General features: G+C 35.1%; 1 long non-coding RNA gene across 1 annotated transcript in view; it reads right to left on the minus strand.

The window, feature by feature from the left end:
- LOC145529438 (uncharacterized) overlaps positions 1-25,390 on the minus strand; it is a 975,418-nt gene that overhangs the window by 144,975 nt on the left and 805,053 nt on the right. The gene's annotated exons all lie outside the window — the stretch shown is intronic.

Genomic DNA, 25,390 nt, shown 5'->3' on the forward strand with positions numbered 1-25,390 from the left:
TGTTTACTGAAGATAAATACATTGATCTTAGGTCTACATTAAATCATTCTGTTGTGGAACTATTTCTCATGTAGGCTTTTCATGCAACTCTTTTGAGTTTCACAAATATATGACAATCAAATTGATGGCTTCTTATATTTTTTAAAGACAATAGCTTATACCTCAAGATACAGTCAATCAATTTAATATTTGAATCCTTTTTTGTTATCCTCACAAAATAAAATAATAGTTACAGTAAAACTTACAAAACTTACTTCAATTTCCCCATCCACTTTCTTCTTGTTACATAAAGAAAAATAAACTTGGAAGCTATTACCCTTTTTTACCAGGAGGCACTAGTGGTAAAGAATCCACCTGCCAACACAGGAGACCCAGGTTTCATCCCTGCATTATCAAGATTCCCTGGGGAAGGAAATGGCAACCCGCTCCAGTATTCTTGCCTGGAAAATCCCAAGGACAGAGAAGCCTGGCAGGGTACAGTCCATGGAGTCGCAGAGAGTTGGACAAAACTGAACACACACACACACACACACACACACACGCACCCTATCTCTCATACATTATCTGACTACAAGGCATTATGATGGTATAGAAGAAACACTGTACTGAAATTCAGGAGATCTGATTTCTGATGCTGGTTCTATCCCTGTAACTAGGAGTATATATTGACCAAAAAGCATATTTATTTTACACATGAGAAGATTGTTACAGAAGCTTGCAGCATTTATAAGCTATGCAAATCTTTAATCATAAGATGGCTTATGCCTTAATGCTATTCAAATGTTAATGAATGTCTGTGCTAAGAACCCTCTGTGAGATAGTATGGAATTGAATAATTTAGGTTTGTGAAAAATGTCAGCTAGAAGGTGAAACTGCTCTGAAGGACATCAGGAAGGCCTGCATAGGTAAAAAAAAAAACAAACAAACAACTTTATTCACCATATAGAGAGAGTTACAGAACATTCAGAAAGTTAGTTTTGCCTAATACTGAAGAAATGTACTGAAACTCCTCTGTGGCCTTCACATATATCAGGACCCAGGTGATGGTCTTAGCTTTTACTTGTAAAGCTAGTGAGATGTATGCATGAGTGCATGCTAAGTCGCTTTAGTCATGCCCGACTAAAAAAAAAGAGAGAGAGACTATTTAATTCTTCAAGAATCTGAAAACAGATGAGATGTTTTGCTGTGACACTTTGTAGAGATGAAGTGAGGTTGGAGTTTGGGTTTAAAAAAAGAAACAAAAGAATGAATCAATACAGTGATCGAAGGGTAAAGAATGCAAGAATTCAGACATTCTATGGAGGTTTACTTTCTCTCCATTAAGAGATCCATAAGGGGAGTCAGCAAGAGCTAGGTTTGTTTTCATCTATACTTCCCTGGACTTCCCTAGTGGCTCAGACAGTAAAGAATCTGTCTGCAGTGCAGGAGATCTGGGTTCCATCACTGGCTTGAGAAGATCCCCTGGAGAAGGAAATGGCAACCACTCCAGGATTCTCACCTGGGAAATCCCATGGATGGAGCAGCCTGGTGGGCTACAGTCCCTGGGGTTGCAAAGAGTCAGATATGATTGAGCGACTAACTAGCAACCAAAATTTTATGGGAATATTAGAAAATGGTAACTTGAGTCTTTCATATTAAATCGCTCAATGTATGGACCACATCAGGGAAGAGAAAGCTAAAGTTCTCACTCTATTTCTCATATGTAAACATTTCACTGGGCTTCCCAGGTGACTCGGTGGGTAAAGAATCTGCCTGCCAATGTAGGAGACATAAGAGATGTCAGTTCATTCCAAGAGTCAGGAAGATCCCCTGGAAGAGGGCATGGCAACCCACTGAAGTATTCTCATCTGGGAAATCCCATGGACAGAGGAGCACGGAGGGTTATAGTCCATGAGGTAGCAAAGAGTTGGACATGGGATGGGACAAATATAAAGGCTCTAAGATGTCAAAGCTAATGAAACACCATACTTCACAGACCCGACTCCTGAAGAATGCTTTAAGTTGCTCTTTTCAAAAAAATTGTTGTTTAGTCACTAAATCATGTCCAATTCTTGCAACCCACAGGCTGTGGCCTGCCAGGCTCCTCTGTTTATGGAATTTCTTAGGCAAGCATACTGGAATGGGTTGCCATTCCCCTTTTCAGGGGATCTTCCTGACCCAGAGATCAAACCTGTGCCTTCTGCATTGCAGGTGGATTCTTTACCACTGAGCCATCTGGGAAGCCCATTTCAAAAATCAGAAATACATAAAACAAAAGCACATTTCTTATTATTTTAAAAATGGAGATTATATGAATATAACTTTATCACAAGGCAGAGATATATATTTCAGAATATAACATTTCAGTTTTAGAACTGCAATTTGGCTATTTTACTAAGAATTTAAATAACCATGCTTAAGGTTAAAATAGTAGCTTTTCAAAAATTTGAAAGCAAAAAACTTAACAGACACACAAGGCTTGTATCTATAATACTTATTTTCTTAGATAAGAAAAAAATATACATGCTTTTATTAAGCAAAACATGACTTTCTGAATTAAAGGATTTTGCAAGAGTCTTGGTTTTGTCATGAAAATGTAATTTGTAGATTTAACTGTTAGGTGATAAATGAAATATTAAAAGCATTTAAAGAATGATGAGGATGAAATTCTTCAAATCTTTTGATATTTTAGATTTTTCCCTATGGTAATTGTTGCATACTAATAAGAAGAAATGAGAAAAAGCTTGAGAAAGAAAATACAAAGTTGTTTTTAAATAAATTGATGACACTGAGAAGTGACCATGAATGAGGTTTTTCACAATAAGGATGCAGACAAGTATTACTTGATGGCATGGACTTTGTTGAAAATTAGTGACAGGCAATGGCTTTGATATGGGCCAAGAAAACAACAAAATGAGTAGGGGAAAAAAATGGTGTCATAGGTGATTTCAGCTGTGACAAGATAGTCAACAAGATGGTATAGGGAACTTCAGTAGAAAGACTGAAGAATGTATTACTCAGGCAGATACATATTTGCTTTATATGGGAAGCAAATATGTTAGAAGGGTAATGTATTTTATTAAATTTCTTTTCAATATGCATCTTTAGAAAGGTTCACATAATCTGTGGGCATGCATGCATTTGTTTCAAAATTTGGCATCTATACATAATGCAAAATGAAGAATAAAGGCTAAGTTCCTAACATCCTTTTGTCACTTGTTCTTTGTACATCTGTGATAGACTTGTTTTTATTTTCTTGATGTTTTACATTCTAATTTAGCACTGAGACTCAGATCATTGTAAACTTTGCTGAAACTGGCTGCTAAGGCCAAAGTTAGTAACATTACAGGGACTGACAGTCTGACTGATAGCCTAATAATAATAATTGTTATTTAACTTTTATTTGCTATCTAGAGTGTGAGAACACGCTATAGTTTTATTATTCTTGTTTCCATGGGAAACCAGGCTAAGTGCAAGGATAAGACTGTTATTTTTGTGTAGTCCATTAAATTACAGTCCTTTCATTTCATATTTTTACACATGATTGGTGTCCTTGTTGATAGACTGTAATGCTGTGCTTCATTATCTGCATTAAATTTTCATAAATATCCATTTTAGTTACAAAATAAGATAATGCATGTGGTTTTTAGAATGCAAGTGGCTGTCAGAATTATGTTCAGGGTCTTTTTTCTTTATTCTTTTTCAGAAGAAATATTAAAATGGTGCTGTATAAAAAGCTATCCTGCTTATCTTTAGAAATAAATGTATCTCTATAAAAATAATTTTCATACAAACCATGATGTATTTTATTATTTATAATTTCATGTATATTTTCCCAAATACATGTATGTATGTAAAGTGTATACACACATATACATACATTTGGAATAAAAAGATTTATAAAAATTGGATGGGGAGAGAGAAAGAATTCTCAACTTATTACATCTCAGTAGTACATATATGGAAAATAATGTGATAAAAAGAGAGCTAAAAATCCAAAGGCAAAAATCTATAATATCCTAAAGAAAAGGGAACTTTCCTAGGATAAGGAAAAGTTAAGGGTCAAAAGTAACAATGTAGTAAAGTAATTTACTATATATGTAAAATGAATGAGTCAATTAATGGTTGAATTTCGTTGAATTGACTACATGTAACAATATGGATGTCCATGGAGTAGATTAAATATTAGAACAAAAAGATAATCAACAAATATCAATAAATTACTACATTTAAATATAAATCATGGAATAAACTGTGATACCTTATTTTCTGAGATACATAGATGTATTTAAATTTATAGAGAAGCAGCACAGTCTGATTTTGAAAGGATTAAATCTATTAAAATGAGTATTTAATATATATTTTTAAATGTCAACAAGTTAACATGTCAGTGGTTTGCAGACATGGTAAAATGAACATTTCGAATTTTATTTTCATTGTGGTTTTCTCAATATCCAGCTTATTTTTAATATGAATTTTTTTTTTAGTGGAATGAAATTACTCTGAATTATCTGTATTCTTAGGGGCAGAGTCATTCATTTTGGCTCCCTGTCAGTCTGCAAGCCAAGAAGACCAGGTTTGCACCTCTCCTGCCTTCTCACTTGTATAACTGGATTTCAGGTAATGGAATCGAGTCTCCCCAAGCTGGCCATCTCTCAAAAAACTCTGAATCTACAGTCAACAATGCTAGGACTAAGCTGGAAATTAACAACTGCAGCTTTGTGGCAACAGGAATAATGGCATCTGTCTCCAGACTGTCCTCACTTTGAGACAGATGCTGTATTTTCTGAACCTTTCCTCTTGTCATCATAAGGAAGCTTCATTTCCTGATTTTTCTTAGACTTGGTTAGCTGGCATCCTATCCATGCAAGTATCTCAAAAGATTTACAGCTTCTTGCTTAAATAACTGAAATATGGTTACTTTTGAAATGATCCATTCATTTGGTTATGCAACAAACATTTATTGAATGCCTACTATACATCAAGCACCTACTATTCAAAAAGCCAATGAAAAAAAATCCAATTTTTTATATAAAGCCTTCACTTACATTATCACTGCCTTATGCTAATTCCAAACTGGAGGTTGTATTTTATCCCGGCTAGTTGTAACTTGCCATAACTAAGGAAGAACCATGTACTTCATGGGACCTTTGTGCTACAAAGTTTCTAGACCTAATTGTAGACACCCTCTGATCAAAAGGCAGTGAAATGTATTTTACCCAACTGTGTACAGAACTATGGACTCATTCTGACATATTTAGATTTTTCTTATCCTTAATGAGTCATCCCCCCTTCTTTTTAGTATCTACCAATTCCTTGATTTTTCCCCTGGCAAAACTACACAATGATTTTTTTCTCTACTATCTGCTCTATTTACTGACAATAAAAAATTCTGAGCTTACTTTTTTTCCTGATAGTCTTTGTTTTACAATGTAACTGGGTAAACATAAGAATAAATATTTTTTAAAAATTAAATGCTAATGACTGTACAAATTTAAGAAAGAAAAACAATGAGATCAATGAAAAATAAAATAGCAATCAAATTTCTTTCATTAATTCACATATTTAATTAGCTCTTATTATCTGCCAGGAATAAGATAAACATAAGTGAACTAAAAGATTTTTTCTATTCTCATTTTTAAATATGACAAAATCAGCAAAAGTCTAGATATGGAAAAACAGGCACTATCATACACAACTTTGGATATAAACTAGTGCAACAATTTTGAAAAGTAGTTTGGTGATACACAACAATAGCTTTAACATGTGTGCATTTAACAATTTCTCTTCTTGAGACTCTACTTTGTGATAATTTGTATAAAACATTATGTGCAAAAATTTTCAAACGTTCAACATAATGACAAAGTAGAAGCAATCAAAAGACTACAGAGGAGGGACTGTGCAGTAGATTATGATGAATTCATGTAAAATATAATCTGAAACACTAAAAATGCTGTTTGTGTAACCTAACTGCTAAAATATAAAAGATCTTAATAAATGACATTACACATGAAGATAAAAATTCCAAACTGTATTAAAATTGACTGTGTAAAATATGCTGAGAAAAAAAAATAACCTTAAGAACAATATATAAGTAATAATTAAAAATAATTTCCATTTAGTTGGTTCCTTTTTGAAAACATTTTTTCTACTTTATTCATTTTACACAGGAGACAATTTTCCTTTTTTCTATATATATTTTGGGGGGTTATTTTGATTGTTGTTTCTGTGTCTTTTGCTTTAGATACCCAAATGCCAGGCTATCAGGAATTAAAAGGACTTTGAAATGAATTTGTTTTATTTATTTTGTTAAATAGTATCGAGTAATGGGTTGCTCACCTTTGGATTATATGTATAAATACACACATATATTATATATATAATATATACACACATACACAAATAAGTAAACTTATTTGAGTTGGACACAACTGAGTGAGTGTGTGCACGTGCACACACTATGCACACACACACCCACAAAAACTACTACTACAAATAGAAACAATAACCTCATAGCTTAAAATACAAGGAGAAAAATGTCTATTTCTCTCATAGTACAGGGTGAATGAGTGCATGAAGCATGTAGTCAACTCCAGCACTTTAGTTCTTGATGACTGAATGATCTATTGAAGTTCACAGATCAAAGATCACCAAGAACAGATCTATAGTTCACCTGAGTTTGGTTTATTAGTTTGCTGCAGGTCAAGACACAAGTTCTCCATGGGAAAAATGTTCACTCTTGGAGATAGTTCAAACAAGAGACTGTCTCAGTCAGCTATGATCAGGAGGTAAAACGAATGAAGTTGGTCTGCAAATGTCTCTGCTTAGAAAGGTTAGGCGTTTTGCATTTGGTTTGCAGCCTTTTATTATAATAATTATATCACCACAACAGGAGAGCAAAAGTAAAAATATCTAAAGCATTGCTGACTTGGGCTGTACACAAATTATATATTTTATTATATGTAATAAATAAATGCTTATCAGATTTTTCCCAAAGTTTAAACTTCAATTAAGACAACTGTAGCTTATATTTCATAAGATGAAGTTTTATAAGAATTATTAATGTAAAAGTAGTACAAATGTTATTTTAAATATAAATGATAATTATTTTTCTAGATTTTTTCAATGAATTTTGTAATATAATATTAAATATGGATTACATTAGACTTCCCAGCTTGCTCAGTGGTAAAGAATTTGCTTACAAATACAGGAGATACACATTAGATCTCTGGATTAGGAAGATCACCTGGAGTAAGAAATGGCAACCCACTCCAATATTCTTGCCTGGAAAATTCCATGGACAGAGGAGTCTGGTGAGCTACAGTCCATAGGGTCACAAAGAATCGGACACAACTGAGCAACTAAGCACATATGCGTGCATGGATTATATTTATGTATGCTAGGCAATCAGCTATTTCTTCTCTAAATCTGAATTTTCAAAACTTTTCTTGTATCATGTACTTTCCACATTACTATGAAGGGTATACCACCCTAAAATATGTCTGTTAAGACATGCCCTCACAAAATATGCCACTTTCATACACTGATTACCATGAACTGTAGGCACTTGAAATGTAGCAAACACAGGGAAAGGATTTCTTTCAATATCCCTTATCTACTTAAAGACAGATTTTGCAAAAGGAACTAATTTATCATAAATCTCTCCCTAGGAGTTTCATCACCCAGAGAAGATTAACTCTTTAAAGGAGAGGAGACAAGAAATGACTGTCACACTCAAAGAGACTTTTTAAATAAATTATCATAACTCCCATCTACTCTTCTTAGAGTTCAATCAACTTTCCTAAAAATCATTTACTCTCCTCTAAGAGACCTACATCCTCTTCCCCTTAGCCTATTAATACGGCATCTAAGTTTGAATTCTAAGCCACTTCTGGAAGTTATTTAATTTTCTGTGGGTATTTCTCATGTTCACATGAGGTATACATGATAGTAAATTTTTGTTTGTTTTTCTTTTGTTAATTTCTGTTTTGTTACAGGAGTCTCAGCTGAAAACTCAAAAAAAGTGGAGGGGAAATTATTTTTTCTCATTTTTCCTCCCCTACAACAATTATAAGACAAGGACAATATTAGATAAGGAAAACTGTGACAGCCACATAACTCTAAGCTTTTTAACTGGAACCAAATAGATACTAGATGATCCATCTCCTTTGACAAAGCAAAATTACTTGTTATTTTGAATTAATTCATTCCATATTTTGGGGAAACTCTATGCCATTTTTTAGAAAGTAAATATCTTAAATATCATCAAAATGTTGAAATCAGGGTATTACTTTATGTATGTTCCTAATATATCTTATGCTTATAAATTAATTTTATATAAAAAAGAGATAATATAATATATATGTATTGATGCACTTATATAACCTGATTATATTCTAAGAACAATAAAACAATGAAATGGATATTAATTTTGGGCTTTGTAAGCCTTTTGTGCTGAACTTTTTAAAGCACTTTGAGAGTACTGACTGAAATTTATGATCATGACTTGGAAAATAAAAAATGATGTAGGAAATGACTTTAATGGCACATTATTTCAAAAAAAGTGGATTTTTTTTTCGACTGTTGTTTTTATGATACCAGAGCAATGAGCTCCTGGATAAGAAGAGAGTACTTGTTATGAAAACTTGAAGTTATTGATTGGCAAGATAAACTCTATTGCTCAAAAAGGCCTTAAGGTGAAATCTGAGGAGAAAGCAAAAAACTGCTGAGATGAAACAGTTTTATAAAACACAGTGGAACATAAAATGTAGTATTAATGTAGAAGAAAGAAAAATAATGGAGATACAGGATAGTTCTCAAAAAGCAGTATGGGAATTAGATAAGATGCTATTAGTGTATACAAAAACAAATCTAAAATATGACAGAGTTATCTGCAATATTCCAAAGAATGTGCATACTTTAAACCATATTCACACACTATAAAACTATTTCCAAAAATGAACAGGATGGTTCTAATGGATATAATATGGCATTAGATAAATGCTTATTTAAAATTTTGTCATCTTTAAAATCAGCTAAATGAGCATCAAAATTATTTTCATTGAAAAAGGCTATGATTAATTTTCTGTTAACTTTAAACTGCTTTGTAAATAAATATAGATAGGTTAATGCGGTCTCAGTAGTTGTGGCTCATGGTCTTAGTTGCCGTGTGACATGTGGGATCTTAGTTCCTGACCAGGGATAGAACTCACATACCCTGCATTGGAAGGTGGATTCTTAACCACTGGACCACCAAGTACCCCAACCCTATTTTAAAAGTGTATGTCAAGAAAACACAAAGTTGTATAGTAGCTTCCCTCTTATCCATGGATTCCGCATCCCTGATAGAGGGGAAGGAACTGTTGGGTGTAGGGTGTGGGAGGGTTGGCAGAGATGTGCAACTCTACTACGCCCTTTTGTATAAGGGACCTGAGCATTTGCAAATTTTTGTATCTGCCAGGGTCCTTGTGTAGATAAAAATGCTCAGCTAAATAGATTTATTACTAAAAAATCATATCAAAACATCTGTATGAACTTACTTCCCTCCTTACTTTAAAAGTGAAATGGTACTCCCTTTTTCTGGGAGTCTGCATGGCTGGGACTGTTTGCAAATACATGAGTTTGGAGGTTATAAGGACTGCAAAAAGTGAAGCACAAGCAGTGCGCAGAGGCCAAGAATACAAATTGTCTTCTAGGTCTCTGGCAAGTTCCTCATAGCAAAGATGAATCACCTAATCAAATGCCAATGATGATCTTGTTTATAACAAGTAACTGCAGCAGCAGAACTGCTAACTCTGTTACTCAATTGAACCCAACCAAAAAGTGTTGATTTAATAAAAGATAGCTTGTACATTTTTTGTCAAGAATGACCAATTAGAATAAAATATAATACCTTGGATTTCAAAAAATAAAATAAAAAAAAAAAACAGAGAAGTACAAGGTATGGGCTATCTAGAAAATCTATAAAGAATAAGATCACAATAGATAGAAGGTTTAATGAACTCATTTGCACAAACACTAATAATGCATCAGTCCTCAAAAGGGAGTCTGTACTTTGATTGTCTCTTCTCTGTTTTCCCCATCCACATGGCAAATGTTTCAAGGCCAAATCTTCTGTCATTTTTTCCCTTATATCTCTCTTGTTCTAACTTAAATGCCACTTTCCTATTAAGACCACCTTTGAATTTTTAAGCAAATTTAGCTTTTCTGTCCTAAATTATCTAATAATTTTTATCTCTTATTATCCAAAACTGTGGCTGCATCCATTCTACTAAATAAATATTCATTTATGCAATACTTACATTTTTGGCCTAAAATTATTCAGACTCTGCTAGGCACTCAACATAGCAAACACAGTCCATGCTTCCATCAGGTAAAACATGCACCCTTTTCCCCTAGAGCTTATCCTTTGCTTGAGAAAATAAACACTAAACTTATAACTAGAGTCAATATCAGAGTTATATCCTTGAGAGCCCTGTGTAATTTCAAATAATCTACTTAAGGAAACAAAAAGAACCTATTGACTAACTGATATTGAGCTGAGAACTGATGGATGGCGTGGTGCCAACAAAGTGGTACCAAAGAATAGGGGTGAATCTACCAGAGGAGGCCCAGAGGAGAGATGTCATGAACTGAAAGAACTGGCAGAAGTTCCAGGCTGGAGCACAAGACCACGCCTGGAAAGTGGTGAGACTGAAGCAGAGCTAAGGCTGAGACACAAGGTCCCTTGTAGCCACCTGAGGAAACCAGCTTTTTCCAAGGCCGATGGGAAGACCTTGAAAGATTTTTATAAATACTATTGTTTTCTTATTATTGATGACTGATTTTTTGGGAGTTTACTTGTGAGATTTGGTACAGTATATATCTTCAAGTATATTGAAGGATTATCTAGGGGAAGCAACATCCAGTCTATCTTTCTATCTCTAACACTGATGCCTGGCACTTCAACTTTCTCTGGCTCAGCTGAGCTCCTGACAGTTAGTACATTCACAATATTGTACAAAACAACACACTATCTAGATCCAAAACATTTCTGTCACTTAAAAAGTAAATAATTGAATAAAGATTCCTCAAGAAGATGGCAAGTTGGGGAAGTCGTGATCAGAAATTTCTAGTACTATATAATACAAATTTATTTTCAGTTAAGTGGATAAGATTTTTTTTTAACTGATAAGCTGAAATGTTTCCATGGAAGCAATATAGAATATTGAGAGTCATGAAAGAAAGACAAATAAGGTTTTAGACAATATCTGTGCCTGCTTGTAATTTGTGCATGCTTCATCTATTCAAATCCAAAGGGCAGAGTAGAAGTAATGACTAGAAATTTCAAGGAAATATAAATAAGCAAAACATGAGACATTTAAAAGTGTTAATGTTTGACTTTTTAATAATGGAAAATAAACCTTTTCAATCAGAATTACGATGGTAAGTTGAATGAATAAAACCAATTTTCATTTTCATGGTTAAGCTATTGTCCTTGCATTAATTTGCCTAGCAAAATACAAAATTCTAGAAGTAAACATTAAAAACAATATCACTAAAACTAAAACTATTTTAGCACATTCCAAATTAGTTTCATTTCAATTTGTTCAATCTGGATATGTTCATCTATAACTCAGTTAGTCTGCGTCCTGCCAGGAAATATGAGCAACAAGTACATCAAATACAGGGACTTTGGTATAATAAATTGGTGAACTAGATGATGTTGGAAAGCAAGAAGAGAATGATGAAATAACCCAAAGATTAATAACTGCTGGAAACAGTTACCATTACAAAGGCTAAGGAATAATAAAGGGAGAAATGCTGTTACTAGAACAAAAGTCCTCAGATTTTGCTGATGCATATTATGGCAGCCTGCAGAATATGAGTGGAAATAAACTCTGAGGATGTATTTTGAAAGAGTACAAAATGCATAATTGGATGGGGCCAAATTTGTTAGTTTGGCATACTTCTCAGAGATTCTGAATTTAATATGTTAAATCTGCTCTAATAATTCGTTTGCTTTGTTGACTGAAATCTGGGCTTAATGGTTGCCAACATTCAGTGAAGTTGAAACATCAGAACATCTCTAACGTAATACAGAAGGGGGAAAATCCAAAAGCTTAGGGAGCTAGGAATGTAGTAATAGATGTATCATGTACCATCTGCTCCCTGATTATATAGCAATAGAGGACAAAAGGACACTTCCTTCCCTAAGGCACTGATACTACATGATTGAATGGAAAGTGCAGCGTCACTGAAAGAAGGATGACAGCAGTCCTGTGCAGGCTGAGTCAGATTGTAGAAATGACACCACTGAGATGGACTTTCTTTTAACAGTGAGGAAGGTCTCAGAATGGAAGATGCTTGGGGAAACAATTACATCGTGAATAAGAACGTTTTGGCACTCATGTTCTTTGGCAGGTGCTAATTAACAGGACACCATGATTGAAACAGATTGGAAGCATCACTTGATCTATGTAACACAAACAAACTCTGGGTTTGATGGACAGAAACCTTACTGAATCATCAGAGTGGACAATCATAGCCTCTCACCCTGTTTTCAGTTTATCTGAAAGGGACATCAGAGTTTCTTCAAAATTATGAATTACATGGCGTGATATATTTAGACTGATGAAAGGAAAAAACACAATCAAGAATATTCTACTCAGCAAGGCTATCATTTAGATTTGAAAGAGAGATAAAAGGGTTTCACCTATAGGCAAAATCTACATGAGTTTAACATCACTAAACCAGCTTTATAAGAAATGTTAAAAGGTCTTCTTTAAATGGAAAAGTAAAGATCATGACTAGATACATAAAATTATAAAAAGAAAAATCTCATTGGTAAAGGCAATTGTATGGTAAAAGTGGCAAATGAACTACTTATAAATCTAGTAGTAAGATTAAAAGACAAAAGTAAAATCTCTTATATAAAAAGTAGTTAATGGATATAGGAAACAAAAAAATATAAAGTAAAAAAATCAAACATGGAATGAGGAGTAAAAATTCGGGGTTGTTAGAATGCATTTGAATTTAATAGATCATTAATTTAAAATAGTCATTCATAATTATTTATAAATTTAATGATCATTAATTTTAAATAATCAATAATTAATGAGTTATTATCTTAAATTAATGATCGTTAATTTAAAATAATCCTCGTGTGTGTATATATATATATATATATATATATAAAGCTCATATAACCACAAACACAGAATCTATAATAGATAAACCTACAATTTTTTTTAATAATCAGTGATTATTTTAAATATTAATGAGCTAACTGCTCTAATAAAAAGACAAAAGACAGAGAGTAGCTGAGGGATTTTAACAAAAAAAAGACCTATATATGTGCTACTTACAAGAGACACATTTCAGCTCTAAAGACACACACTAATTGAGAATGAGATGGAAAATACCTACATTTGGTTCTCTTATGAGTGTAGTGACTTATTATGGTAGAAAAAAATTCATGGAAGCCCCTGAAACGTTTCTCCCTATCAGCAGAGCACAGAAAAGGCATTGTCATGTCACCATGAGAATTGTGGGGGTGAGTGCTGCCATCAAAGAAGCAGGAATAGGGGTTCCTATCACAACTATTTAAATCGCTCCTTGGACTTTGCTGTAGGTGAATGGATCTTGAGGAATGAGTGTAGATTAATGTAATCTTAAACAGAGAATGATATAAAATGCAGCTGCTTTTCCAATTGTGTTAAATTTTAGAAACAAGTCAATATGTCTTCTGTAACATGGCATACCGTTATTGATTGAGTATATGATTTTTCTGGACCAGGTATACAATGGGATGAACTGTCCCCCTGCCCAAATTCATATGAAGTCTTATCCCTGAGTACCTCAGAATGTGACTATATTTGGAAGTATGGTTGTAGCAGTTATAATTGACTAAAATGAGGTCATATTGGAGTATGGTGGGCTTCTATTCCAATTTGTTTGGAATTCTTGTAAAAGTGAGAAATTCACACAAACGCCTTCATATGGGAAAAACAACATATGAAATTGGAATTATGCTGCCACAAATCAGAGAACAACCAGAAACTAGGAGAGAGACTGGAACAGATCTCTTCCTGTGCCTTCTAGGGAAGCATGGTCGTGCCAACAACTTGATCTCAGACTTCTGGCCTCCAGAATTGTGAAAGATACATATCTTTTGTTAAAGTTACCACATTTGTGGCATTTTTGTATGGAAGCCCTAGGAAAATAACAAAAGGAGTCCGTAATTTTTTTTTTTTTTCCTGTGAAGGGACAGAGAGTAAATATTTAGGATTTACAGACCGTTTGGACTCCAACACAACCACTTGGCTCTGTTATTATAGCATGGAATCAGCCAGAGATAGTACACAAATGAGTAAGTATGGCAGTGTTCCAATAAAACTTAAGGAAAAGAGCAGTGGTCTGGGTTTGGTAGCTGGATCTACTTTGAAGATTTCCATTGTAGCCAGTTTTCAAGTGCTGGCAAAACATTCATTTCACTTTGCAGCAGCAACCTTATGTATTTTCAGTCTTGCCTAAAGACTGTGTCAACTCTTCTACTCTCTAGCATACTGTAGCATGTCAAGATCCTAGCCACTATGATATCCCATAGATCATGCTGGTCTACACTGCTGACGTCATGGTCACTGAATCTCATGAGCAGAGGTAGCAGCTATTTTAGATCCCTTCATATGCTAAAGGGTGAAGGACAAAGCCTACTCCCTCCATTCAATACTTCGGAATTTATAGTTCAACTGAGACTATCAAAATCAGACTCTATCAACAAACTGGATGGGGGGAGTTTTTTCACAATGTATTCATATATCAAATCATCACCTTACACTTGAAATATCTCACAATTTTGTCAATTGTATCTCAAGAAAGCTGAGAAAAAATATGCTATATAAACAGACAAGATTTGAGATAGGAATTAGATGTACATTCAGGGTAGTTGGAAAATAAGGCCATCATAATATAACCCTAATATTATTAATTGCAGGAAGCCATTACCACTTCTAGGCTGAGAAAATAGAAAAGAAAGAGTGGGGTGCCAGACTGGAGAAATGGACCATAGGAACTGATCATCATGCCATGTGATGTACGAGGAACGTATCGCATATTTAGTGCTCAGATTTCTGAAAAGACCACAGCTCTGTTGGTACTTAGACCTAAGATCTGATACTCAGAATGACCAAGAAATGTGGTTGTCTGATATAAGCACTTCTGAGAACTGTGCCATAGCTGTTGGTAGCATTGGCAAAAAGAAGCTGGAAATTGTTCTCTTATAGCTGGTGTGATGCTGTCTAAGACTGAAGACAGGGTTTGTTCTCATCCAATTCATTCTAATCACCCACAAAAGTGTCTAATTATTCCATCCTGTTGAACCCGGACTGCCAGTCTCCTTCTGCCCTTGTCAGCTACATTGAGGACATGGACATAGACAGGGACTTCACCGAGGAGTGATCTTGGGCCAGGCCTCGGGAGGCTTCTGGGCCAGCACGGGTGAGTGGGGTACGTGTGCCTCACGCCCTGCCCTGCCCCCACCCTCCCCTCGCCTCCCTGCTGCTCCACCTGCCCCGGGTCTTCAGGTACAGGCTGGGTGGGAGGAAGCACCTAGAAGCCCTTGGCCCCTGGGTTCTGAGGCCCCGGGTCATTGGGGCACCTCAGTTCCCTCAAGATCGCCATGATGAGGACAGGGGTGCTGTGCCCACTCTTTATTCAGAACCCTGGGGCCTTGGTCCACCTAGAGCTAAGGGGACTTTTAAAAACAGCTCTGTCTGAGCTCCCGCCCGGACTCTTGACTGTCAGTCCTGGCATGGGGAGGGAGATGTGGGCCCCCTCCCCCAATCTGTGAGCTGAGCTTGTCCTGGCCTTCGGACCCATGCAAAGGCTTCTGAGCCCCTGGGCAGGGGTGGTAGATACCAGAGAATGCTTCTTTCCCCCAGGCCTGCCCATCTGTCCCTCCCTCCCTTGTTTGCCTTTAGCTCCTCTGTTTCTGTTTGCTTATCAGCCGCTGTGTTCATCCCAGGGGTTTTCCCCAGAAGTGGGGGTGGGGTTGGGGCTTTCTATGCCTCAAGGAAAGAGGCTTCAGGCAAAGTAGTGCAAACTGGACCTGAGGATCACAGAGCAGACTTTGGAAGACAGGCCTTGGGACCCAGAGAAGATAGATACAGAACAAACACAGCGAAAATAATGAATTTTTCTGTTAAACATGTTCATTTAAATCTGGATGTTATGTTTACAGAGTTTACATGGAAGAAGAGAAAACCTTTAGATTATGTTCTGAGTGTGCATAAATTATATGAAAGACAGTAAAAATTATGAAGGACAAACACTAGCTTTGTTTGTTTTTGTAGCTGGACAGGCATAAGAAAATAGATAATGCACTTTCTGGCTTTTATCTGTGGTGTTGCTTTGTGGACAAGCAGGAAAACATACTGACAACTGCAAAAGCATGGAAAGAGTTTCCGCATAAGAATTTACCTATGTTGAGGAAACTATCCACAAATTTATAGGTTCTATAAAATTACATACTGTAAGATGTTGTTCAGGGAAATTACAAAATAAAATCCAAGAATTTTATTTTAAATTAAACACAACACTAACAACAACAAAAAACAAGAATGGGTAATACAATTTAAGAAATCATTTTAGAATGAGGTATAGAATTTAAAAAAGGTTTACTTTTTGCCAACACAAATTTTATTTATACATATGTGTATATTTATATATAATAACATCATATATCATCAAATTATATATAAATAAACATACATATTATCATAGCTATTGTAATCAATTACTCTATTAGTAGAACACTCAAGTTTTGTGAAGGTATTTGTGAAGGTATTTGTGAAAGTTTTGTCAGGAATGCTATTTGCCTATATCTTTCTACTCTGGGTTCCAGAATCCTGATTATAAACATAAGGTAATTTTTGTCAATTCACGAGTCTATATTTGAAATTTTTTGGCATGGGCTCTTCAACACAAGGTACATAAAAATAATTATATTGATAAGTAATTAATTTCTAGTAGAGAATGAGTTCTGCATATATTTTATTATATACTGAAACAAGTGGAAAATATACATATTATAACATCCCCATCATTAGAGACACAATTTTTAATTTCTTATTGATAAGTAGCTTGAAATTTTCTAGCCCCCTGAAATTAGAGATACGTTTTACATCTATTCCAGACTACATCTTTTTGTGTATCATGCAAAGTCTTCAAATTCTTCTCAAGGTGCTCAAAGTTCTTATTTCATCATATTCTTCTTTATTATGATGGCACTTTCTATTCTTTATGTTCTTATTGTTATTCTTTAAAATAAAAGTACTTTATGCTTTCTCTGGCACTTACACAACATTTCACTTTAACAGTATTTCATCAACGGCCATTTCCTGAGAGGCCCTGGTTTCCTATAAAGTAGTCTGCAAAATGCCGGATGCTCGTTTTATTACTGATGACTGCACATTGCGTCTTCTCCATATGACCCTGCTGTCCTCCTGGTTCTGTACCCTCTACTGTCTCTGGACTTGGGGAACATCTGGGAATCCTTCTTTTGGGAAATCATATTCTGATTAAAATAAGAACTGAATGCCAATTTCACAGAGGACACAGAGCAACTAAACTAACGGACAGAAATAGAGTGAAAGAGACACGCAAAGCTGAAGGGAAACTTGAAAAACACATTTATACAGATAACAAAAAACTCAACTATACAAGAAAATCTATATTCAACAGTGACAAAAACATCCAAACAGAATTCTTTAGAATAAATTTAGTTCTTTACAAACAGCTACTCTGAATGTGAACCATTCATTTAGAATGGGAAATCTTGGTGCATTCCTCAAAATAAATCAGTATGTGGTTACAGTCTTGCTGTCTGTAGTCAGGATCATTCATGTAGACATATTTAGCTTGTTATAAATATTAAAACACTTAAATGAAATTACATGACACTGTAGATTTCCACCACATTGTTTAGACTGTATTTGGCTTCAATTGATAGAGTAGTTGATTAGTAGTAGCTTATCCAAAAAGGAGTTATTTTTTCTCACAAAAAGTCCAGAATTAAGAGACTGTTGTTGGTTCAGCCAATCAACAAAAGCAACACTAAAGGACTCAAGATGGCTACTGCAGCTCCAAACAGCACATCCTATCTAAGAAAGGAAGAAGAACACAGAGAAAACACCAGCTCACATCAACCATCCTTTACAAGGAAAGCAAAAGCTTTGTCACAAGCCCAGAATGCACTACAGCTGATTTCCTCTCATTGTTCTCAAATGATTCACATAGGTATCCCTAATTGAAAGGAGAGTTGAGAAACAATTACTAGTGTTGGATACTTGCTGTTCTCTAAAGTCATTTTTATTTATGAGGAAAAATAGAAGTATAGATTTGGAACAGGTGGTATAAAATGTCAAACACACCCATTTACTATGGGAAGATAAGAACCGGAACACTGGGCTCCATTCCTGCAATGGCATCAAATGACTATACCTGGAAGGATATCCTCTCTACCAGATGTCTCACTGATTCTACTGCCTGTGAGGCTCCTTTAGGAATTTGTGACTGTGGTTACAATACTGCAGTGATAATTAGGGACTTGGCTATTTATCCTACATCATATAAAGTATAATGGTCATATTTAATGAATATATGTAATTGTTCTTTGGGTAAATAATTTCTTCATTTTTTTTTCCAGTTTCCATTTAAATTTAGTTCCCCGGTAGATTTCCTCCTAGTTTTCTTCACTGTATTTCTTCCTTTGTCACACTTTTACATTTTTTCTCTACTTTTTCTCTTGACCAAATTTTACTTCTTGTTTCTGATCAGATAGTTTTTGCCACACTTCCTTTTTTCTTTATCCTATCCATTGTCTTTCCATCTACCTAATTCTCATCTATTTTCTTTCTCCCCTTATCTCACACATCCTGTGCTATCAACATGTTTGTTTTTACTATTAATTCCCAGAGTTCTCTCTTTCTGTTTACATGCTACATTTCATTGTTTTCCTCATTGTTTTATAGCTTGCTCTTTGTTTCCTTATACTTTTGTAGCTGCTTTTTTCCTCCAACATTTCAAAATCAGAGGCTTCATTTAGATTTCTTGTAATTTTTTATTCAATTTCTGTTTATCTCTAGTAGAAATTAAAATGAATTGTGTGTGATATTATGTTTTAAAATATTTAAATGCCTTCTTTTACTAATAGAATAACCAAATGATTTGTAATTGTGTAAACATCCAACATAAGTAAACTGAGTTTGAACACATCCTTAATGAAAAAGAATGTGATCTCATCAGTGCAGTGTTTCCGTGTGTATATATAGTTTGCATCAATTGTAAACTTTCTTAGAAACCATAGAAAAAGTCTTGTAAAGGTTAGCTGAGAATGATACTGGCAAGATAAACAGAGATACTGAGAGAAGACGTAGATGGATGGTAGAATGATTAATGCTGTATCTACAGAGTACAGGTGTTTGGTCTTGAGTAAGTAGTCAGAAAACAAATTGAACATTTATTCTCCTTGACAGAGGGATTAAGAAATGTGGTTGATTATACCTTTATAAATGAAGCTTTGAGTAAACTGCTGTCTTGATTGATTTCTTTGGTATTTGCTAATACTGCAACTGAACATTCTACTGGGAATTCTTTTATTTGTGTTTGCTTCCTGAAGATGTGAATTAACTCATAATTAATGAGATTAATAAAGACATTGTGAAATAGCTGTGATAGTTTTATTCACAACTACACTGGAGTCTAATCAAAACACAAAATATTTTAGGCACAACAATGGTGTTTGCATAAAACTTTCTCAACATTAAAATGCCAGAGGTTAACATAACATTTCACTAGAACTTGATGGAAAAAAAGAATATTTGAGTGAGACCTAAATCTGAGTCTACTACAATCCAAATCTATTGTTTATTTGAAAACAAAGAGCTTGATTTATTCATTAAGATTTCTTCAAACTAGATTTCATCACACATAAGGCACTTTTTGAACATCTTTTACTACCAGGGGCTATAGGACAAAATGTTGAAAACAATAGAGAAGTCTAATGCAGTGAAAGATCAGGCAATGAAGTATTGAATGATAAGAATTATGAAGGGAGAAAACAGGATCTTCTGAGAAATAATAAGGTGAATTTTGGGAGTGTCTTTTGGACACCTTCATCGTGGAAAGCCACCTTGAAGAGGTACTTTATAAGGTGAGATCTGAAAAGTGACTAAAGGCCAGCCATGTAAGTATTGGAGGTAATGGCATTACAGAAGAAAGACTCAAAGTAGGGCAAATTATCTCAGGAAGAAAGAATTTGGCTCTTTCAAAAACCTTAAAGAATCACTAGTGTAGTTGGAACAGCATGTGACAGAGAGACTGTGGCAAGTTAGGCAACTGATAGATCGGTTAAGGGTATTAATTTTGTTCTAATTGCAGTAGGAAGAGGATCCCTAATGTGGCTATAAGTTTCAAAATTTGTGACAAAACATTTATTTTTAAAATGTAACATTTATAAAGCAATTCACATTTATTATTCACTTTATTAATTTATTAAAAATTTCATATATATCTTAAAGAAAAGCATAGCCTCTCATACACCCACCACTCATATTGATCTACCAGTGTTGCTGTTGACTTAAAAAATGTCACACCCTAAAAGTTGAGAGTTATGTTTCATTCAGTGGAAATTTTTAGGACTTAAATTTAAAATGCTGCCCAGGAGGTAGCATCTCAAGTAGCCCTGACAGAATTACTCTGAGGAGGTGTGAGGAGGAGCCAGGTTATATAGGAGTAGCTGGGTTATACAGAAATTCTGCAACAAAAGGCAGGTAGTCTGAACATCAAAAGTATTTTTATGAACTAAGGAAAATCAAATATCTCAAGAAATTTAGTGCTTGTCTGTGTATGAGAAGATGCAAGAGTCTGGGCTCACTGAAATCATTCCTTTCGATGTGTATCTCAGCCACCTGGAGCCAGTATCCTTTTTTTTTCTTTTCTTTTTTTCTTAATATATATATATCCTGAGTTCTTCAGTGCTCACGGTATGGAGTGGCTGCAGCCTGATGGCTGCCAGATAGCATGTACTGTTCTTCTTCCTGGGCACCCTTAGGGCTCAGAAATTCACATTTGGAGGGCTAAAATCACTGATGGCTGTGACATCCTTGTTTATGGATATGGCAGGAATACACCACTTCTCACTGCTATAATAGTGTTCTTACCCATTTGATTGATTTATCACCATACTCAATGGGCTATATCATATATCATTTATACATACCTCATTATTGGAAAGAAGTTTATGTATCTTTTATCTAACAAATACTACTTGAGACGCTGTTTTTGTAGATATAACCACATGATAAGGGGCACTTTTTCTATTACATCAAAAATAGAAAGTATGATCCATGTGGAAATAAAATGACTTTAAATATCCCACAACCACCACCACCCCCAAAAAAAACCTCTGAAAATTATCTAGAACACCTTTTTCAGTATTTATTGAAGCTATGCTAACTAGTGAGTTTACCTGCTTTTCTAGGCTTCTTACACAAAAGCCTGAAGCAAGAGAAGGAATCACTGCTCTTAAGCCATGAAAACAGGATTTGAGCTTTTCTCTCCACACATCTAGCAAGGGTGGAGGTAGGAAGAGCTTCAACTGAACATTTTAGAGATTGAGAAAGCTGCTGGGCAAGAAGATTCCAACAACAGTGAGAAGGTCTGCAGTGATCAGTTAGTGAGTTGATATGAGTTGTTACAGGTGCACCCAGGTTAGAGGTCTATTTCACAACTTTGTACTGTCAGAAGGCCAACAGGTAGTTGGCATCTGTTGTTATTCAGCTGCCAGTCAGTATTATTAGGTAATTAGAGTCAAGAGTCCAAAATAATGGTTAAAAAGCAGCAGCTAAGAGGCAGACAAATAAAGGGGAAAGCCTGAGCATAAAAAAAGACAGAAGAAAAATCCCAGGACCAGAGTGGGAACCTCTCGTGGGGAAAGACATGCACCTTTCCGGATTGGCAGCGGGTATGAGCCCTATTTTGCATAGGGCAGGCTCCAGGGTGAGGAGATGAAAAGTATAAAAAAAGGGAAATCAAGTTGGGTTGAGGCCACTCCTTTGAGGTCGGACACCCTCGCCTCTTGAGGGTGTACTAACAGCTATTTGCTTAACAAAATCTTGAACCATAATCAAGCTGAAACAGTGGTCCATCGTTTCAAATCTTTGCTATGATGAGACCAAACCATGGAAAGCAGCACACTCACCTGACAGTATTAAGCAGAGAAACAAAATCAACCAAGAATAAACTGTGACAACCCCTGGAGAAGAGTACCTGTGCTTTTCTTTTTCTCTCTTTGCCACTTAACACGTTTAAGGATAAAAGACCTGGAGTTAAACTGAGCAACAGAGATAACTTTAACCTATGATACCCGTTAGAAACTTGTGAGATGATTTGCCATGTTATTTTTTATCAGGCAGGTCCCTAAGAGAAAAACGATGACACATTCAATTTAGCATCATTTTTGGAGAATTTAATAAACTGACAATTAACAAGCATGTGCCCAGATTGAAGAAAAAAAAAAAAAAAAAGAAGATACAGGGATATTGCAGTAGTCTGGTTAACAAGAGGACTGTTACTATCTCAAACCTGAAAGGTGGAGAGAGGGAGCTATTACTCAAAGGAGAATCTATGGAGAGGCCACTTTTAGAGCTGCTGCTGCTGCTAAGTCGCTTCAGTCGTGTCCGACTCTGTGCAACCCCATAGACGGCAGTCCACCAGGCTCCACCATCCCTGGGATTCTCCAGGCAAGAATACTGGAGTGGGTTGCCATTTCCTTCTCCAGTTGTACCCTTAAGTTAAGTGTATGCTGGAGAATAAACGCATTGACGTTTTTCTCTTTCTCCTACATCTGAACTCCCACTCAGCTTCCCAATAAATAGACAGACTGAAAACCAGACAGATGTTATGAGATTTCACCAGCTAGTCTTTGCAGGTCAGCTCGAGAAGATATCAGTGTGGGTTCAGAGGTGGAGAAGTAGGGAGAACATGTCTGGTGCACTTTTAAACAAAGAGAATCAAATGTTCAGTAGAGCATAGTTGAAGTGATTGGAGACAAAAACAAAAGTCCTTTTATTTTTAACTCACCAAGTTTGCCAGAATCGTGGCTCCTAAATACTTTTCTGCCAGGAGTTTAAAATAATTAGCTGTCAAAATGTTTTTCTGATTTTCAGATCAAATTTAGAAGAGGAATAAATAGATATTGTTAGGGCAAGAATGATCAAATAAAGAAAGAATCATAATTCTATGTGCAAGACAATCTTTGCAGTATAATTTTTGGAAAAGGAGTAAAGATGTAATAATAGTAAAAAGAAATTGTGTTTATCATCAGAGAGAACTGGGGTTCATTTTTGCCTTTATAAATTAATTGCTGGGCATCATTAAAGTCACTTGTCCTTTTGGAGCCTCAGTTTCTTTATTCATTAAATATTATTATATTCCACTAGTTTTCAGTGCAGATTAAAGGAGACATAATAATGATAAGCATATTATCATTTTGACTAGCATGAAATTCATCTCTAATAGTCATATAAAGGAGTTAAATAATTTTAAAAAGAGAGTTGATATATGGAGGTAACATTGAAAATACCATAATTGAGTACCTTGATTTGTCTTGTACTTAAAAAAAAAAAGGTGACATTTTTGGTTTGGGTTTGAAAAGGATAAATGAATCAGTATCTTCAGAGGGGCATCGATATTTCAGGAAGAGATTTATTGATCTAGTAGTATGATTTAACAGAACTGTGACCAATTAAGGTCATCATTTTCTAAGATCTCTGCACACTTTGTCACTGAGAGGGAACACACTGATAGCCTAAATAGGCACCCTGCGTGACAAGGTCAGGGAAACTTTGGGACATTGGCAGAGGGTGGCTCCAAACAGGAAGTAGCTACAGGGGATGGCAAAGAGTCTGCTGAGGTAAAATCAGCCAGGTTAGGTGGAGCAGAAAGCCCTGGTGGCTGACCTTTAGGTAAGTAGAGTGAAGCATCCTTGAAGAAGGCATTATGAGCTGCTCAATCTTATGTGCCCTACCCTGAAAGCATGCCAAGATAATTTTACTTTCCTGAACTGGCCATATTTCTTAGCACTTCTGTCTTTCAAATTTCTTCCCTCCCTTGGGAATGTCATACCTGTTCTTGCCACCTCTGCACCTGCTTGGATTAGTTTTTATTTTATTTTTCTGTCATGAGTTAGTGAAGGTCTTGGCTTAGCTAAACCTTGCTCAGATATGTGCTAGGCCTTGTCAGCAATTGTCCTATGCATTCATCTCTCACAACTTTTACCACACTATGATGTTATTAATAGTTTAGACTGCCAATGAGATGAGGGGGGAATAGAAAGTTATGCCTTTTCATTGCCAGCTTCTAGGAATTTGCATGCCACATATTTATTTTTCTTAAATAAATCCATGGATGGTTGAAAGAATGCATGAACACTAGAGGCTTGCTAGTACTCTGCCATTAATCTAGGCATGAATAGAGTTCAGAGAGTCATGTTTAGCCTTGACTTGACCTCCAAGAAATGTGACTCAAGTTCCTTTGAGCTGCTTATCAGAGCCCTTATCTTCTTGATCCTGCACTCTTTCCTATATTGCTATAATGTATTTTAATTATATTATAAAATACAGATTATATTTAATTTATTGGATGATTAGAAGCCCACAGGAGAAAAATACAAGCTCATTTAGCAAGCTTTACAATTTAGTCATCTCTCCACTGCCCACACCAAGCCTGGAATACAGTATGTGAAAAAGAAACACTTAAACATGAATGAATAAGTTGATACTGAGTCAAATTCTTTCTTTGCTACATAAGTTATTAGGCACATGTTAGAGAGGTAAAATCCTATGACTGATTTGAAATTTTAATGTTATTTGGAAAAAACTAAGGAAGTCTATACTTTATATTATTTATTGGATTATTTATAATCCAATTTAGATGTTCTGTTTAGATATAAATATAAGAGATGTATTGGTAAAATAATTACAGAGCAGTGTTTATTTAGGCTTTTTATCTAGACAATTATTATAGTAAATATTATATCCTAAGATATAAAAAATGGTGTTCTATCATTTATTTTCTAGGTACACATTTAACATTGAAGTATTACATAGAGAACATTTTATTTGCATAACATGCTATTTGTTTTATTGTAGCTTATAAAGTAAGGTCTTCCCACTAATTAAAAAAAAATTTAGATGAAAGAGATTTGTAGTATTTCATGAAACATTCTATTATAATAGTTTCAGTAGTTATACGAGAAGTGGCAATCTATTAGGAATAAGGATGAAACTCAGTAGCCCTCACCCCATCTGCATACAAATATTATTGCTGATCGATGAAAATAACACATTACAAAATAAAGAGAAAATAGAAA

This window comes from Giraffa tippelskirchi, chromosome 12, assembly GCF_054371585.1.
Source record: "Giraffa tippelskirchi isolate mGirTip1 chromosome 12, T2T-mGirTip1v1.2.pri, whole genome shotgun sequence".
In the NCBI taxonomy this organism is placed as follows: Eukaryota; Metazoa; Chordata; class Mammalia; order Artiodactyla; family Giraffidae; genus Giraffa; species Giraffa tippelskirchi.